The following is a 20205-nucleotide window of genomic DNA, read 5'->3' on the forward strand; positions in this document are numbered from 1 at the left end:
CTCTGACTTGCCACCTTTCCCCTCACCCTTGGCTGACATGGGAGAGGGGCATTTAAGGGGTGGGGCCAGAACGCCCCATCACACACGGGCACCGCCCGCGCAGCTGGTTGATGGTGCAAGAGCACGCAGTGCACACACTCACCCTGGTTCGCTGTGCCCCGTATATGACTGGCGCGGGGGGTTTTGGAGTGTGGGGCAGTAGTGCCCAGTCACAAAATGGAATCTCAATTATAGGCTTATGGGAGGGATCCTGCGAGGGTGGGGAGGGGGAAGCAACACTGCACTCCACCTGTATTTTAGTTTATCAGCAAAAAAATGGAAGCTCAAATCTTTCAAGCTAGGACATCTCCCAGGTGTTACATTTACTTAAAAAAAAAACCCAACATCTTCCTGATTAACTTGTGCATTTATTCTTTGGGCTTGCACTAGCATCACAAGTTTTAATGAGCACAATGAGGAATTTCTTTGGGAATGAGGCCTCAGCCATGTATTGCACCTTGAGGAGACCATGTATTGCACCTTAAGGGTTCAAAGAGTGCATACAAAAGAGAAGCTAGAATTACAAAAGTTCACAAATATCAGGTAAACATAAAGGCTGCAGGGAGGGAAATGCCATTAGTGGCATATAAGCACTGTCAGTATGGGAAGAGGTCTGTAGAAATTCCAAGATGAACATTGTGAGGAGCAATACTACAGGGAGGGCAAAGAGCCATCAGCTAGTAAAATATTAAAATATTTCTTCCCACTGCATTCTCTTACTAGAAGTCTGCTCCAAAATACTCTGCTCCAAAGTGCTTCAAAGGTATTCACTGGATTGAACAACTAGCTCAATGTACAATATCTATGAAACATGGCTTGCCATCAAGTAGCATTATGGCAACCTCGAATTTCAACTCAGGAAACAATAGAAGACATTAAAACATCTGTAAACATAAATTACAATGACAGGATGCCTTAAATATAGAGTAGAAGGATGGTAAAGTAATGCTGGGTTTAAATGACTTCTTGCGCTACATCAATACTACCAGTTCCAGGTTTGAGTTCAAAGTTGTGTACACACATGCTCTGAAGCTCTCATGTAGCTCGTGTGAATAGACATGCCTGTATAGGTGAAGTAACATGAGCAGCAATAGCAGAGGCTAACTACATACCCACTCTTTTCAGGAAAGTTTGTCCTTGGCACAGGTAGCCCATTCTACCATTACTGCTGTCCAGGGCTACACTGCTGTTTATATTAGCATTAGTTCTTGTCAACCTAGCATGAGTATGTGTAGATACCTCTAACTAGTAGTGTAGAGGTAGCTTTGAAAAGATGCTATTGCCCAAACACAAGTTTTTGAGCTAGAAGCAGAAATCACTGGATGAAATACTCTGGCCTGTGTTGTGCAGTAGGTCATCTATCTATCTATCTATCTATCTATCTATCTATCTATCTATCTATCTATCTATCTATCTATCTATCTATCTGAGAGTCCATGCATCTGTCTGTCTGTGAGTCCATGGAAAGGGAGGAGGCTGATTGGAAGGACAGCTATACTGCAGACTGAACACAGCGGGATGGCCACACCAACAAGAGAGTGTCCTGCTGGGACTAGGGCTCCACATTGCTAGCCACCAGACTGTGTAAGTGGCCTCCCTCCCCTCAAACAGTGCCAGATGGTGGGGAGCCCCACCGCCAATCAGGGCCAGGCAGCGCAGGGCCAGGGCCAGGGCCAGGGCCAGGGCCAGGGAGCGCAGTCCAGGGCCAGGCAGCGCAGCCCATCCCCCCTCTCTTTCTCCCTCTCCCTCCCTCCAAGGAGATTCCCTTCCAAGAGAGGCTGGTGCCAGGAACTGCTCCCACCCAAAGAGAAGCCCCCCAGAAAATACCCCTAGAGGAGAGGCTGGGAACCACACACTGGCCCCCTGGGGGGAAATGCTGGGGCCAGGAACTGTGGACCAGCTGCAGGTCAGGGCAGTTCCTGGAGCCCTGGCTCCCCACAGACTAGCAGGACGAGACTCTAGCCATTGAGTGCAGTCCTGACTGCCTGGGAGGAGCCGACAGCCAGCAAGTGCAGCTCTGGCCCCCTCGGAGGACCTGCTGGTTGAGCAGAACTACTCTTAGCCCAACAAGCGGCCCCTGTAAGCACTCCCAACCTCCCAGTCCCATGCTCTGAGCCTCCTGCCCCTCCACCGCCTGCTCTGAGCCCCCTACCTCATTCCCTCTGCCCTGAGTTCCCCAACCTTTGCCTTGACTCCTCCACTCTCCAGCTCCTACCCTGAGGCCCCCCACTTTCCACCCTCTGCCCTTACTCCTGCCACTCCCTGCCTTGAAGCCCTACCCTGCCCTGACACCTGCACATTTCCCCACTGCCTTCCCTGAGCTCCTCACCCCATGCCCTGACGCCTACACCCTCCACTCCCTGCTGTGAGCCCCTCCACACACTCAACCTCCTTCCCTGTTCCTGCACCCTCCACCCCCTGCCCTGAACCCCATCATTTAAATAAAACATGCACATTTTTCCTTTAATTAAAAAAACACATTACTACACTTAAGGACACGAGTAATGCTGGGTACATTTGCTTGTACTAAATATTCATAATAGTCCAGGGTTTATAATATATGAACCATTACGGGCATTAAGAACTACATTTTCACCCCATTTCCATGAAGATTTTTGTTCACTGTTGGCTTTTAGAATGAACCTGCTATTTTCTTCAGGCTTTCTCAGAACAGATTACAGTCCCGATGCATATATATATTAGCCTGCCTTTAGCCTCACTTTTTCATTTCCTTCTCATCCATTCAGTGATGAAATTTTATTATGAGAGGGTTAGGTACACTTGGCATTCTTTACAACTTTTAAACTAAACTGAAACCAAAGCTACCTGATTTAAATAAAGCCTATCAATAATCTAATTATCTGTAGGAGAGAATGCAGGCAGAGCCCAGCAGCAGAGTATGTGTGTGTGTGGGGGGGGGGGATATCCTGTTTATTGCACCCAATGTAGCATGTGTGATTACCTGCCCTAAGGACACGTGGCGATGTGTGCACTTGAGGCCAGGAATATCTATGACAGTCCATCAGGCAGTATGCAAGAAAAGGCTGTGATGTCATCGCCCTCTTTGACCATTCATTGTTTTTTAATTTTTCTCTTTGACATAATACACTAAGAAATGCCCCACTATAAACATACAACTGCGAAAGCAGGACAAGTAGAAGAGGCTGAAGACAAACATTTCCCAAAGCAACTGCTCATTGTAACGTCTTTGCTACATTCAGATCAGGGGGACATAAGACATCCCTAATGTGGTGTTCTTATTATCGGATGCAAAAATCTTGCTAGAAATATTGTGTCCATGGCCACCAGGATAGGCTCTGCTAGAAGGGGTGCATGGGATGGAAGCAGTGTGTATGGGGAAATGTACATTTTCTAAAGATGTCTATGGTTGTTTTTTTCTTTTTCTAGCTGACTTCCTTTCTTTTTTGTATGATCTGCAGCTCAAACTTAAAGGCCTTACTCTGGTGCCAGAAATATGTTGGGGAAAAGTAAGATGTTTAACAGAGCAATCTTTCCAGGCAATTATGTGTATAAAAGGTGATAAAAGTACGTACTGGAGAGGCTAGTGACATATTATATTATTAAACCCAGAGATAGCTATTGAGCTACATATCAATGTTTAAAGGCACCTCTTATTTTGTTGTTTGCAATAAGCTGCTTAGGTGCTCATTGTGTGATGGGAAGGACTACACTGTTGTTTAGCCTGAATATCTCCTTACATTCAGGAGGTCCCTGTAATGAAGGCACAGAATGAAGCTGGGGAAGGTTATAACTAGGACAGTGTCATGAACCCTCTTGTTATCAAGTAGTCATTGTGACAATGGTTTTCTGGTGTTCTGCGAAATTCTTTTCAGTGAAGAATTATGGGAAATCTCCTTCCCAAAAAGAGAGCTGAACTAGTTAGCCAAGGAGGGAGAATAGGTCTTTCTCAATACTTAGGCACTGCAGTGATCCATGCTATTCAAAACCAACAGATAGATAACGTGTGTGATCCCAAATATTCCTCACCTGCAATATATCAAGTGCTATTTTAATGCTACCTAAGTAAAAAGTGTATAATCCACAAGTTATTGGGCTCAATACAGGGGTAATTGAATGAAATTCAATGGGCTGTGTTATACCAGAGATATATGTAATTAACCATCAACACTAGACCTCTTGGCCAGTTCAGAAATTATGGTAAATAATATGGTTGGTTCTTAGTATGATCTTTGCTAAGGTCATTTTGAGGCAAAGCAGGCAAAAACTTAGGCCTAAGGCTACGTCTAGACTGCAGCACTTTTCCGGGATACCAGAAGAATCCTGGAAAAGCTATGCTGTGTCTAAGGAACGCATCCACTTTTCCGAAAAAAAAAAATCAGAAATGCAGACGCGCTCTTTCACCATCCCTGTAAACCTTGTTCTATGAGGCATAGGGGATGTGTTGAAAGAGCAAGTTTTTCTGAAACTTGGTGCCGTGTAGACGTGCCAAATTTCGGAAAAGCTTCTTTCGAAAGAAAAGCAGGAAAAGATATGCAAATTGAGGTTTGCAATTTGTGTATCTTTTTCTGACTTTTCTTTGTAGTCTAGAGGTAGCCTAAGTAACTATTTGAAGTGATGCAACTTCTCCAGGTGCTTTTGGAAGGCAGCTATGTAGATATAAGATATTAAAAAACAAAAGACATTGGAAAAAAGTGCTATAAAAGATTGAAGTAGAGAAAAGCCAGGAAAAGCCAGGGAATGTTTTGAGGTTTTATTTAATATAGCTTAATGCTATAATATTTGCTATTTATACAAAACATATACATGCAACATTACACTAATGTTTGATCTATATTTACACATGTTCACTTACAGGTACAGTAATGCTGTTCATATGTATGTGTTCCATGTATGGATGATCACAATTTTGCTCACAATTATTTGCATTTAAGTTACAGACATCTGGACACTATATTGCACCTGTAAATCAGATACCTGGTGGGTAAATAACCTAAATTGCACACACACAAGTACTTGCATGTGTGCAATTTTGCCCCCTTTTTTCCTTTCACAATTTGCAAGCACAAAATCAATGGAGTCTGTCATGGCTTTACCACACACTGGTCACCTACTCTGTTCATAGTAGATCTATTTGGGATATGATTTAGCACCCAATAAGGCAAATGAGGAGGGAAAGACAGAAAAAATGGATATTAAAAAAGGCAAATGAGGACAAATTCATTGCAAAATGCCTTTCAAATGTTAAGGAACATATAGGAGATTATCTTAAAAGGGAGATTTATAATCAGCTAATCGTATTAAGAAAACAATTTCAAGTGAGAGTACATGCATATGTCAAACAGATGGGGCTGTCAGCCGGAGTATAGTGGAGCTATGTGTTACAAGATTTGGGCCTTGAGGAAAGTGGGAAAATTATATGATAAAAATTATTTCTATTTAAATGGGGGGAAAACCTACACTGCAAGAAGCAGTTACTGGAGTGCTTATTGTGAGGCAATGAGTAAAGGCATATCAATAGTACTAATAAATAAATAAATAAATAAATAAATATAGACTTGTTGTATTTGTGGGTGGAGAAACTAGAGGCCTGATCTGAATTCAGGCCAGGACTACACTGGGGAAGAAAGTCAACCTAAAATACACAACTCCAGCTATGAGAATAGCATAGTTGAAGTCAATGTGACTTAGGTCGCATTTCCATGGCATCCCCACTGCAGGAGGTCTATTGGAGAAACTCTCGTGATGACTTCCCTGACTCCTTGTGACTTGGTGGAGTACCTGAGTCTATGGGAGCTCCCCCATGGTTGATTTGGCAAGTTTTTACTAGACCCACTAAATTGAACCCAGGGAGATTGATCTCCGTAGCATCGATCTCCGGGTAAGTGGCGACATATGATCTCCACTGACCTCAATAGAAAATCTGTCCTTCTGAAAATCTGTCCTCCACATAGGTGTAATATGAATCTTGAACCCTCACAATAGGCATTTAGGATTGAAATTTTAGTGACAGATTATAAGTGTGCACTTCCATTTAGCTTTAAAATCATTACTCAGAAAACTGACTTTCCCACCTAGATACATACTCTAGTTCAGCCACAAATTGAGCTGTAGGTATCGCTTGGAGAAATTCTATTGCCTGCATTATGCAGGAGGTCACACTAGTGATCATGGTGGTCCCTTCTGCCCTTAAATTTTTATAACCTGAAAATCATAAGTTTTAAATTGAAATGGAAGCCCAACATTTTAAAAGGGGCTACTGATTTTAAGAGTCACAACTTTTGGATGCCACACTTGAGGCACCGAGGCCAGATTTTTAGAAGTACTTTGGTGTGGTTCTGGCTTAGTATTGCAAGGCCTAAAAGACTTGAACAGCTAAGTCCCATATTCAAAAGTGACTTAGATACTTAGGCCCAGCTCCTCAAATGTACTTAGTCATTATTCCACTTGCTATTTCAACATCTACCTACCAGCCATCTGCTACCTACTGGTATAATGGTGAGAGTTAAGTGCTAAGGAAAGGGGCCTGAAAAATCAGGAAATTGAGTAGGAAGCCACCTAAACTAGCCACTAATGAAATGTCAAACAGATCGGAGGGATGAGGCTGCCTAAGGCCTGGTGTGCCTTGCTGATGAGCAGAGATGCTGTCTAGAAATCCAATTGAAGCTGCCCAGTCTAGTTTCATTGTCCAGTTAGCATAATCCCAAATACACCAGGGTAAATGTGGACATGTAGCTTAGTTATGAGAGATCCCTACAGCTTTAGTAATCAAAAGTTGATAGTAACTGTTGTAATGGTATTTTTCAATATTTTTTTATCTTGACAACTTATCTTTAATCTCTAGTGGCTACCTTTCGCTCCCCCCAACTAAATTAGTGCTGATTTTTATTTCTATGTCAGTTTGTTCTTAATTTATTCTGCTACTGTGTCTGATTTGAGGGTCTTTTACAAATCAAAGACAAACATCAAATTATTGCCCTTTGTGTGTGTGTGTGTGTGTGTGTGTGTGTGTGTGTGTGTGTGTGTGTAAAATAGGCAGTCTGACATCTTGTATGAAAGTCAACAACAGCTGATGGCGAGGAGTCTTTATTTTTCTTTATTTTTTCAGTCCAAGAATAAAGGTTATAGCCAATAATCATACACTTCAGTTGCTGTCCCTCCCCCCCAGGCCAGGCCACACATTTTGAAGTATAAGCACTTCTGAACAATCATATATATGTGAAGATTATGATAGTATATCTGTGGTTGATGGTTAGTCAATCTAAAATAAAAATAGAAGCTACTGGTACATTCAGTGGCACAACCTTTGCATGTGTTCTTGCTGTGAAGGCATTTTATTTATTCCTTACCATCTCACTGACTTCCCCTTTATAATATAGTTTGGGCAGTTACTGTTGGCCCCATTACATTGATTTAATTGATTGCTCGAATGATGATGGCCCAATGGCTGCATTAATCAATGTAACACATCTGACTCATTTTCCCATATTAGCCCTCAGGGAAATCCTTTAGAAAATTATGTCCACATGTTAATCTCCTGTGAATAATCAGTTCACTTAGAAACCTCAGCTGCTAAAATCAATGCATTTTCTTTAGAAATCAACTTCCTAATTTAAAATGACAGCCTTTTTTCTTCATCAGGTGAAAGCCAAATTATATACCTAAATCATATCCAAACAACACTCATTTCAGAGGGGGAAATAGGATTAGCTTTAGATCCTTCAATGAATGTGAATTGTAAGCTTTCACAATCAAACAGTGTTCATGTTCAAAAAGCATTCTCACCCTTAATCTTCTTCAATAACAAACCACAATACGATAATCATTAAGATGAAACAAAGGTGCTCACTCTTCATCGTCTCCAGGAAATCTTTTCCTCTCATAATTTGATCTTCTGTGTTAGATGTAATACTAATAGCATTAGTGAGGACAAAGCAGGTCAGATTACCTGGTTTATAGTTGGTAGTGTCCTCTACAAGGAACATCAAAGATCTCACTTTGTAACCTCTTACACCTAATTTGCAGGTACTGGGTTTGCATGGATGATTGTGTTATCTGGATATACAGATTATTTGTGAAACTCATCACCTCCTAGAGGACCAGTGCAAGGAATGCACCCTTAAACTGTGAACTGGCTCATAAATCTTATGCTGTCTAACTTCATATGAATGAAAATCTCTCTAAATGCATGGATAGAAAAATCAGGCCCCTAATGGTATGTCTACACTTGCACCCTAATTCAAACTAGGGATGCAAATGTAGGCATTCAAAATAGTCAATGAAGTGGGGATTTAAATATGCTGTGCTTCATTAGCATGATCTCGCCGGCACATTACTCCTCTCAACAGCTGTTTCAAAAGTGAAAGTGCGCATCGGGACCCATTAGTTCGAACCAAAGCCCTTGGTTTGAACTAATGTTACTCCTCATTTTTTTGAGGAGTAAAGTTAGTTTCAACCAAAAGCTTTGGTTCAAACTAATGGATCCCAGCTCACACTTTCATTTTCGAAACAGCTGTTGAGAGGAGTAACGTGCCGGTGAGGTCATGCTAATGAAGTGCAGGATATTTAAATCCCCGCTTCATTGACTATTTCGAATGCCTACATTTGCATCCCTAGTTCAAACTAGGGTGCAAGTGTAGACATACCCTAACTGAGCCACAACATGTTTAGTAAAAGTAGGCAGGTGGGCATCCATTATCAAAACTATCCTTTCTCTCTGGACTATTGAGTACTGCTTGTTTGTTCTTGACTTCAGTCTTTCAATGAGCTGTCTTATATACACCATATGGTACTTTGGATGGAAGACACAGTGTAAGTATCAAGTATTCTAACTAAGACAGGATGGAGATAGACAAAGTGATGGGTTATTCAACATTTGATGTTTTTAAGGATCTGGCTGGAGAAAGACTGATATGAATCACCACTCAAGCATGGAGAGCTCAAGTTTCCAGCAGGAACATATGTCATTTTCTCGGGAATTTTCTGCCTGCCAAAAGTCAGCAGTTCTAGCCCTTAGGGCAAAGCATTAGCCAGCCCATTAGGTATGGACTTTTGTCAGAGGCACAGTGCTGTACTGCATGTTGTACTGGGCCAATGATCTGCTCCAATGTTGCAAATCCTCTGTTCTGATGCTTACTACACATGTGCAATGAAAGCAAATACAAAATACCTCAAATCTAATGATGGATGTGGCATGATAAATAAGAGTAAGGGTATGTCTACACTACCCCCCTAGTTCGAACTAGGGGGGGGGTAATTTAGTCATACGGAGTTGCAAATGAAGCCCGAGATTTGAATTTCCCGGGCTTCATTTGCATAAAGCCAGCCGGCACCATTTTTAAATGCTGACTAGTTCGGACCCCGTGCCGCGCGCCTACACGCGCTAGTTCGGATTAGGAAGCCTAGCTAGTCTGTGCCACGTGTAGCCGCGCAGCACGGGGTCCAAACTAGTCGGCATTTAAAAATGGCGCCGGCCGGCTTTATGCAAATGAAGCACGGGAAATTCAAATCCCGGGCTTCATTTGCAACTCCGTATGACTACATTACCCCCCCTAGTTCAAACTAGGGGGGTAGTGTAGACATACCCTAATAGAGTGTAGGGAAGAAGAAGTGTTACAGCATTAGGATCCTGGATTCTTATCACAGGCAGATGAATTACTTCCATGTTTCACATAAGACAGTGTCTTTAAAATAATAATGGGTATCATGAAAGCTGTGAAGGGGTGCATTCAGGGAAGGGGGCAGAAAGAGATGGACAAGAGGGTTCTGAAACAAAAGGCAAACTATTAAGTATTCATTACCTGAAAAGAGTTTGATTCTTTCCTCAGGGACAGGATATTATTGAAATTACTGTGGATAGCTCCCTAGACAAATTATTCAGCTGTTCTATTCTTCCTATGAAATCTTAAGAATGGCACTGAAATGTTAGCTCAATGTATTTTCTACTAATAACAGTGCCTTGTGCATGTCTTATGTGTAGTGAACCAAGAAGGATTAGAAAACACCTGCATTGCAATGTTTCTACATTTGAGTAAGCCTCAAATCTAACTGGCTGTTATAAAATTTAATAGATTCCTCACACAATGAGATGAAACTGATGTTAGCAGAAGCAGGTATGTGTTAACACCATACAAAGAAATATTGACAGTGTAAGTGGTCTAACAAGTTCCATTAGAATCATAATGGTTTTAAATCCCACAGCATCTTCATGGCAGGAAATGTAAGGAGAGTTTTTACAATCCTTCTAATTAGTGTATCCATCAAATTAATTACTCTAACAAGTTTTCCTCTTGGTCCACATTAAACTGAGAATGGAAGTGTTCTCTCATTGTCTATACCAGTGTTTCTCAAAGTTGTCTGCAAAACTGCTTTGAGAAACCTGATAATTAGCCATGCCGGTTTGTTTATTTTATCAGTGCCATGGCCACTGAGCCTCGCAGCTCCTATTGGCTCTGTTTTGCCATTTGCAGCCAAGGGGAGCCGCGAGAAGCAGTGGCCCAGCCCATGCCTCTTCCTGTGGATCCCCTTGTCTGCAAATGGCAAAATGGAGCCAATAGGAGCCATGAGGTTCTGAGACTGCAGCACCGGTAAATAAACAAACCGCTTTGACTGGTTAACACTGGTCTATACCAATGGTCTCCAGACTTTTCAAGCACTAAATCAAATTCTTGAATTTAAGTTCAATCCAGAATCTACCTCAAACCGAGATACTTTTTCTTCACCTTCTTCCCTGCCCCTTCTCCAAGGCCCTGCCCTGCTCACTTCTTCCCACATCCTCACTCACTTCCACCAGGCTGGGGCAGGAAGTTAGGATGCTGGGGGTGCAGGCTCTGGCCCTTGCCAAGGGATTCAGAGTGTGGGAGGAGCTCCAGGCTGAGCCTGGGGCAGGGAGTTAGGTATAGATGGGGGTCAGGGTGTAGGCTCTGGAAGGGAGTTAGGGTGCATGAAGGGCTCAGGGTTGGGCACCACTTACCTCACGCTGCTCCTGGGCAGTGGTGCAGTGGGGCTAAGACAGGCTGTCACGTTACTGGATTTTGAGGGGAGCAGACAGATCACTGCTGCACCCATGGGGGGGGGGTATTGGCCCCAAAAGTGGCACAAAGGGGGGCCATGTGAGGTGTTGAATAGAAGCTCACTGTCTGCTAATCCTATGTATGCTAGTCATGTGATTGTATAATGCCTGTGTGTATAGTTAGGAATCTGTAATCTGTGTGGATACTGAATATTTCTCTGCATGTGGTTGAGCATTGGGCAGAGCCTGGTCTATGGACATGCTAATTAGCGAGGTCCTGTGGGACAATGGCACTCAATGGGCCAAGGACACATCTAAAGAATGAGGGCTGACACCTAAGGGCTGCCAGCAGGGAACACATCGATAGACCGCTGGCCAGGTGACCTGCTGCAGCCAAGAAGAGACCAGGAAGGACGTATAAAGATGCCATGTGGCGGACTCCATCTTGGTACTCAGCTCAGCACTTCATCCCAGAGGCAGCAGTGCAGGGATCGAAGAGCCAGAAAGAACTGTGGACCCATCCTGATTCTAGGATGCGCAACAAGGACTTTTAAGCCAGCAGCTGTAACATCTCTGCTAGAGCCTGCATCGAGAACTGGGAGATTCGAGGCATGTAATGTACTATCCTTCAACAACCTTACTCTCATGCTTTTCTTTATTGTGGTAATAAACCTTTAGATGTTAGATGCTAAAAGATTGGCTCAGCATGATTTGTGGGTAAGGTCCAGAGGGTAAATTGACCTGGGATCTGTGCCTGGTTTCTTGGAACCGGACAGAACTTGTTTGGGGTAGGTGGGATTGGGTTCTAAGACCCCCCACCTGTGTAGGAGGCCCGGGGCCATCTGGGGCACAGATATTGCTGGGGTGTCGGAGGGGTTTTACTCGTGAGGCTTCAGTCAGGCTGCTGAAGCACTCTGTGGGACTGGTTTGTGGCCTGTTTGGGAAGGTCACCAGTCTGGGGGCCGTAAGGAGCCCCGAATTTGAGCAATTCGCCCTGAGCAGATGCCCTCAGCTGTGCCCAGACTCGACCCGGTCCGTCACAGTGCGGGCTCTGGTCCTTGCCAAGGGATTCAGAGTGTGGGAGGCACTCCAGGCTGAGCCTGGGGCAGGGAGTTAGGTATAGAGGGGGATCAGGGTGTAGGCTCTGGAAGGGAGTTAGGGTGCATGAAGGGCTCAGGGTTGGGCACCACTTACCTCAGGCTGCTCCTAGGCAGTGGTGCAGTGGGGCTAAGGCAAGCTCACCCTGGGCCTGCACCACTCCCAAAAGTGGCTGGCATGTCCAGCAGCAGCTCCTAGCGGTGAGGCACAGGTGAGTCCAGGCTCTGTCCCCTGTTGACAGGCAACATCCTCATGCTTCCTAATGACCATTGTTTCCCATTCCCGGAGCTGTGGGGGTTGTGCTGGCAGACAAGGGAAGGGTATGGAAACCCCATGTCCTGCCTTGCTCAGGGAACTAAGGGACATGCCGGCCACTTCAAGGAGAATGAGAAAGATTCTCATTGCCCTTTTGAGGATGCTGAGCTCGTTCAGACATCGGAGCAGCTTCCAGCAAGCTCCTTCCATCCTGAGCCATGCCATATCCTCCCTCACTGTAGAGAGGGGGTGCAGAGGTGCAGGATTGGTGACTGTGCACCCCTGGGGGCCTGTGAGGGTATTACAGGGGGTCTTCTGGCCCTGCTGGTCAACTCCTCCCCCTCCCTTCCAATGCCTCCTGCATGCTGTGGGACAGCTGTTTGACAGTATGCAGGACACCCTGGGAGGGAAGGGAAGAAGTGGGGATGGGGCACACTCAGGGGACGGAATGGAAAGAGACGGTAAGGAGGAGGGAGCAGGATGGAACAGGGGTGGGAAAAGGTGGGATCTGAGACTGAGCAGAGGAGTTTGGGGGGTCCAGGAAAAATTGGAGTCCTTGGGTTGTTCAAGATTTAGAACCACTGCTCTAAACAATAAGAATTTGTTTCCTTTGTCAGATTTAGCTAGTGTTTGGTATATTTTATAGATGTTTAAGAATAAGATACATTTTTTTCATAGTTATAGCTGATGAGTGAGGGTGAAATCTTGTCCCCTTTGAAGTCAATGGGAAAACTCTCCATTAACTTGAATAGAGTCTGAAAGAATAAGGATTCCTGATATCTATTCCTTCACTCACTCATAGGACAAATCTCCTAAGCCTAACTTTTCAAAGTTTCCTCTGCAGTTATGGAATTTCACACATCATAGTTTATTTTTCTGCAAGCACAGGATGCTTTCTCCTTTCCAAACCATTGAGCTGATGGAAAATTAGGCCTGAATAATGCATAGAAATGATATGGCTAATCAGTGGGAAGTTGAAAAGATGCCTCCATATGGCAATCACTGCTGACAGCACTCTGTTTTCTTCCCTCATCCTCTCTTTTTTCTGTCTCTCTTCAGCTCATTTTGATACAACTGTAAGGAATGCTGAAAAATGGAAAACTGGAGCCTGAAAACAGGCAGCTCCAAATAGTCCTTTGCCCCAGTGTTGCAATTTTGGAATTGAGAATGAAAGAGGCAGGTGGAACAATACAGTGTATCTACAAAGGATTTTTTACTATGCATACTTTCCCATGACAAAAATGATTTGCTTCTGAACTTGTGGACTAGACACATAGCACAGAGATAGGACCAAGCAAAGCATCATAAATGTTATTTCTGGACCTCTTAGCTGAAGTTAGTTGTGGGGAAGGCTGAGCAAAGGGGACAAAAAAAGCACTTGCCCTTACACAAACTATCCCTCGTTCCAAGAAAAGTATGGGAACAAATCTTCCCTCCCTGCTTCCCCCATCTATGTTTCTAGCCTCAAACTCTGAGCAGCTCTACATCATTTTCCCATTGTGAAAAACCTAGGCTACACGGGAATATCAATGGCAGCCCAGCCTGAAGAAGCTGCTTCAGGACTGTATGGGTATGTCTACACTACCCCGCTAGTTCAAACTAGCGGGGTAGTGTAGACATACCCTATGAGATTAGCACAAGGTTTGTTCACTCCACCCTATTTAAGAGCTGTGCTACTCAGATTTAGGGCTCCCAGGGTCATGAGACTCGGCGGGAGGGGAGGTGTCCTGTGCCTCTCCAACCAACTCTCCAGCTTGAAAATGTGAAGCTAGTGAATCTGGAAGGCTCAGAAACTGAAAGGCAAATACAAAGATTCTAAAGTTCATTATTCAAAACCAGCTTCCTATTGTTAAGCCAAACTCATGATTTTAGGAATCATGGGGCTGACAATAATTCTACCACTTGTCAGTGTAACTAGTTAATCAAGATTCAGGGCTTTGTGATTGTTTCCATCTAGAGGAGAAATGGACAATAGAAGTAGGCAGTGCTTGGACAAAGTCCTGTTTTTTTCCTGGGTCATCAGATTTAGCAGGAGTAGCTGAGGGAGCCTGACATTACAGTTGATCCTAACCAGTGGTCAGGACACTCATCCTTTTACAAATCCCGTGTCCCTGTCAGGTGGAGAAGGGATGTGAAACTGGGTGATGCTCACATCTCGGGGGAGCGTTGTAACCACAGGAGTTGAAGAGGAATGCTAAACTGGACTACAGTCTTCAGCCACTAGGCGGTGCTGTGGATGTGACAGTCCTTATTTCAGCTAATTTCAGCTAAGTGCTGGGGCATGAGGCTGGCTGGGCAGCTGCCACCATGGGGACCAAGGAGTGGGCTGCCAGCACAGCACTCCCATGCCTAGTGCGTGTAACATCATGGCTGCCCCTGGAGGCTGCACCTGCTGGCATCAAGGCATTGCTGACAGATGCAGTGATCCACTTGACTACATCAATGCTGAGGAAGCCACTGCTGCTGCAGTTCCATTAGGCCTAGGCTCTGATGGTGCCACCACTGAGTGGGTTACAAGTCTGACAGGGAGGAGCTCACCAGGAAAGGTGTGGGGATGCAGTCAGTGCAGGGCTAGGCCCAGGTATGGAGACGCCACACCCAGTCCTGGAAGAAACCTTCTACTTCCTCTGTGAGGGGAAGCAGCACCTACACTGGGAAGTTCATTCAGCCCATTACCCATTAAAAGTTAGAGGTAGAGACACTGAGCATCACTGCTCCTAATTGTCCATGAATCTAGTCCTGTGTGTCCAATGAACCAGTGAGCATGTGAGAGAAATAAGAAAACGTTCCTCACACGATGGAAAGATTAATCCATCCTATGGTGGAAGTGCACTTGTTTTGCTTATTAATTAAACAGGGTTTCAATTCCACAATTCTTGTACCTCACAGTAATAAGAATGGATGTGAGAACTAGTGGCTGCAGTCTCTTATGAAAGGGAAACATAAGGGGTGCATCTAGACTGGCAAGATTTTGCACAAAAGCAGCCGCTTTTGACACAAAAACTTGCCAGCTGTCTACACTGGCCGCTTGAATTTGTGCAAGAGCACTGACTTTGTAATATACAAAATCAGTGCTTCTTGCGCAAATACTTTCACGCTCCCGCTTGGGAAAAAGCCCTCCTGCACAAGAATGCTTGCACGAGAGGGCCAGTGTAGAGAGGGGAGAACTGTTTTGCGCAAAAAAGCCCCAATGGCTAAAATGGCGATCAGGGCTTTCTTGCGCAAAATCGCATCTAGACTGGCCATGGATGCATTTGTGCAAAAACACTTTTTGCACAAAAGCATCCGTGCCAATCTAGACACGCTTTTGCGGAAATACTTTTAACAGAAAAACTTTTCCGTTAAAAGTATTTCCACAAAATCATGCCACTCTAGACGCAGCCAAGGGTTAAAGTGAGCTCTAAATCCTGTATATAAATTGTTGCCTCTTTGCATATTTTGGTGGATATGTCACTTCTTCTCCTAATAAAAATATTGGAACAAAAATTAAAATAAGGAGAAAGGTAACATAATATGCTTTTTTATCAAGTGCACATATAACTCATTTCATCTATTTATTTTTTCCTAGGAAAGGTGAGCTCTAAAAAAAATAAGACACATTTTTCTTGGCTGCATTCCTCTCCTGCATGAGTTGAAGCACTGTCTCGCCTAAGCATTGTAGAAAAATAAACATGTTAATCAAAACTGCCTTTTGTTACAGTTTCAGCTTTTGATAGAATTGATTGCAATTATTTTTTCCAATGTAGAATGTCAGTGGATATTGATCTCATGTGTGCAGTACAAAACAATATGTGTAAATTATTACAAACATGACCTTTTTATTCCCTAAGCATCATGAACTCTTCAAGAAAGATGGCTGTTCAGACCCTTTGTTTGAAGGCTATATATAAAAAATATATTTATTTGTAAGGTCTTTGAAGTAGGGACCATCTTTTGTAAAAGGACTCCTGCTTTATAACCGGGACTACAAAATACTATGGGTATGTCTACACTACAAAGTTAATTCGAACTAACAGACGTTAGTTCGAATTAACTTTAATAGAGGCTACACATGCAAACCGCTAGTTCGAACTTAATTCGAACTAGCGGAGCGCTTAATTCGAACTAAGTAAACCTCATTCTATGAGGACTAACGTCTAGTTCGAATTAAGTAGTTCGAATTAAGGGCTGTGTAGCCACTTAATTCGAACTAGTTGGAGGCTAGCCCTCCCCAGCTTGTCCTGGTGGCCACTCTGGGCCAAACCAGGAAAACTCTTCTGCCCCCCTCCCGGCCCCGGAACCCTTAAAGGGGCATGGTCTGGCTACGGTGCCCATGCCAGGTGCAAGCCTGCCAGCACGCAGCCAGCAGACCCTGCAACTGGCACAGCACGAACCAGCCACCCGCTGCCACCCAGCCCTCCGCCTCTTCCCGGGACCAGGCTGGTGGCTCCCGGGAGCCTGCCCAGGTCTGCAAAAGGCGGACGCCCGCCTGGTCTAGTGCGGAGATTGTGGACCTCATCCACAACCTCCACACTAGGCACAGGAAAGTGGCCGCCTAGGGCAGGATAGCTGCCAGCCTGGCCACCCAGGAGCAGGTTTGCATGAAAATTAGGGAGGTCCAGTGAGACCCCCGACCCTGAGCTTAGAATGTCCGTACTGGGTCAGACCAAAGGTCCATCTAGTCCAGTAGCCTGTCTGCCGACAGCGGCCAACACTAGAGACCCTGGAGGGGATGGACTGAAGACAATGACCAAGCCATTTGTCTCGTGCCATCCATCTCCAGCCTTCCACAAACAGAGGCCAGGGACACCATTTCTACCCCCTGGCTAATACCATTCCATGGACCCAACCTCCATGAATTTATCTAACTTCTCTTTAAACTCTGTTATAGTTCTATCCTTCACAGCCTCCTGCAGCAAGGAGTTCCACAGGTTGACTATTTGCTTTGTGAAGAAGAACTTTCTGTTATTAGTTTGAAGCCTGCTACCCATTCATTTCATTTGGTGTCCTCTAGTCCTTCTATTATGGGAACTAATGAAGAACTTTTCTTTATGCACCCTCTCCACACCACTCGTGCTTTTATAGACCTCTATCATATCCCCCCTCAGACTCCTCTTTTCTAAGCTGAAAAGTCCCAGTCTCTTTAGCCTCTCTTCATATGGGACCTGTTCCAAACCTCTGATCATTTTAGTTACCCTCCCCTCTCCCACCCTCTCTCTTCCCCTCTCCCACCTCCTTTTCCCAGTCTCCCCGAGTTTTGTTCAATAAAGAGAGTTTCTATTTTTGAACACACGTGTCCTTTATTTTGTACATCAGGAAGGGGGGGCTAGGGAGGGGTAAGTGGAAGGAGGTGAGGGAGGAATGGGGTACGAGCCCCCAATGGGGAGGACTGGGGTGGCTCTGCGGGCTCCTCGGGTTGGAAGCTCTCCTGCAGCCCCCTGATTGACCCCCCCCGGATGGCAGCCTGCGGCAAGTGCAGCCAGGCTGATGGCCGAGTGCTGTGATGTGCCGAGTGTGGGCATTCAGGGCATTCCAAGCCAGGACTGCTTTGCAAGCGGGGAACCTCTGCAGACAGAACTGTCTGTCTGGGGTGGGGGTAGGGTCCCTTTAAGCACAGCCCTCGGCTAGCCTGAGACAGCAGCTCCACGCTCTAAGTCCTAATCTGATGCCCTGCCGGCACTGCTTCCAGCCAGCCTTAACCTCGGTGGACATGCTAGTTCGAATTAGCAAAATGCTAATTCGAACTAGTTGTTAGGTCTAGATGCACTAGTTCGAATTAGCTTAGTTCGAATTAACTAATTCGAATTAAGTTAGTTCGAATTAGTGCTCTAGTGTAGATATACCCTGTGGTTTTACCAATACATAACAGAAATACATAACAGAAATTCCCTTTCCAGTTCACCAAGCAAGGCCCCATTTTAGGAAAGCATTTGAAGCACACATTTAACTTTTAAGTATGTGATTTCCCATTTAAGTCAGTGGAACTGGACCACATGCCTGCACCCCAAAGAGTGAGACCTTTGCTTAACCTTCAAGGCTTTTCCTGAATTATATCTTCTCCTTCCACTGACACTACATAAGAACATAAGAATGGCCATACTGGGTCAGACCAAAGGTCCTTCTAGCCCAGTAGCCTGTCTGCCGACAGTGGCCAGTACCAGATGCACCAGAGGGGGTGGACCGAAGACAATGATCAAGTGATTTGTCTTGTGCCATCCATCTCCAGCTTCTGACAAACAGAGGCCAGGGACACCATTCCTACACCCTGCTAATAGCCTTTTATGGACCTAACCTCCATGAAATTATCTAGCTTCTCTTTAAACTCTGTTATAGTCCGAGCCTTCACAGCCTCCTCTGGCAAGGAGTTCCACAGGTTGACTGCGCGCTGTGTGAAGAACTTTCTTTTATTAGTTTTAAACATGCTACCCAAATTTCACTGCAGATGACAGCCACTTTTGACACTCAAAATTGAGCTACTGAAACTTTTTCAAATAGGTGTATTTTTTATGGGGGAATGCTTATTATTTTCACTTTTTTTTCCCCCACACAATTTTTCACAAAAAAGCCACTATCCATCAGAAATACATTTCAACAGAAATGTTTCACACAGCTCTGATTTTCAGATGGTGAAGTGACACAAACAGAAAATAAATTCATTTTCAATATTTCACTGGAAAAGTATATTCCCAGCCCGATCTACCCAAAGTAAAACAAATTAACTTCATGAAACATCCTTTTTCTCCTTTCGAATCCACCAGCCCCAGCATACCCTTGGACTTGACAGCAGAGACAGTGATGGCAAACAGCCAGTTGCAGAGGCAGACAGTGACCACAGAGGCATTGCTGTCTGGGGCAGGAGAGGACCTGAACTCCAACCAAGGACAGTCCACTGTGAAGGAGCGCCACAGAGTGATATGTTAAAGGGACATTCATATGTTGATTTTCCTACTTCAAGGTGGAAAATTGAGGCAAAAGACACTGCCCAATGCATTGGGGGTTGGGGGTTGCTTATGTTTGAAAGCTTTTGAATGTAGTTGTGATGTTTTGCCAAACTAATGCTTGATTCCCTTTTCCTTTTCAGAAAAGTTATTTTTTATACACTGACTCAGCATTTGCAACACTCCCAGGGATGGGGTTAAGTTTTCCCTGATTACTGGTTGGGGTCTGGAGCCGTTTCTGATTTGTATTGGTAAGAGGAACCCCCCTAGATATTGAACCCAGCTAATGTTGCTTCCGACTCCATCTGGCAGAAGGGATACATGTAGCTGTGAGACAGCACTTTGCTCAGTTGGGGGCCATAGAATGAGATGTAGTAGATGCTGATCCAAACACTACTGATACAAACTTTTCTTCATCTGGCTAGATTTGTCCTTATTCCATAGCTGTCTGTGTGACAGTTCCTCAGAGCCCAAGACATTTATCATCTTTGCATCACCACTCTGTGCTTTTGCTGGAAGAAGAGTGTGCTATTTATCACACTGAAATATAAGAAACAATTAAAAAGACCATTTCTTTTAATGAGATGGTTCTTCTTGTGTCAGATTTTAGAAATGAATATTGCAAACACTTTTTAAGTGTGCTTGATTAGCATTCACCACTTACTGTTCTCAAGGCTGGAAGATCATGCTCCTGACACTAGCAGAATCTGCACTGAGCCTATCTATTGGGTAGCTGTCATGTTTAATTACTATCAGTCCCTGTCAGTGAGTCTACTTCTAAGCCCTTGGCCAAATACAGTGATATTTTCTAGGTACGAATGTATTCACCCTGTGTTTCACTAGCTTGCATAAATAAATGACATACCCATCTACAAAGCACAAAAGCTAGAGAAATGATTGCTTTCT

This window comes from Pelodiscus sinensis, chromosome 1 (genome assembly GCF_052426305.1).
Source record: "Pelodiscus sinensis isolate ZL-2025 chromosome 1, ASM5242630v1, whole genome shotgun sequence".
Lineage (NCBI taxonomy): Eukaryota > Metazoa > Chordata > Testudines > Trionychidae > Pelodiscus > Pelodiscus sinensis.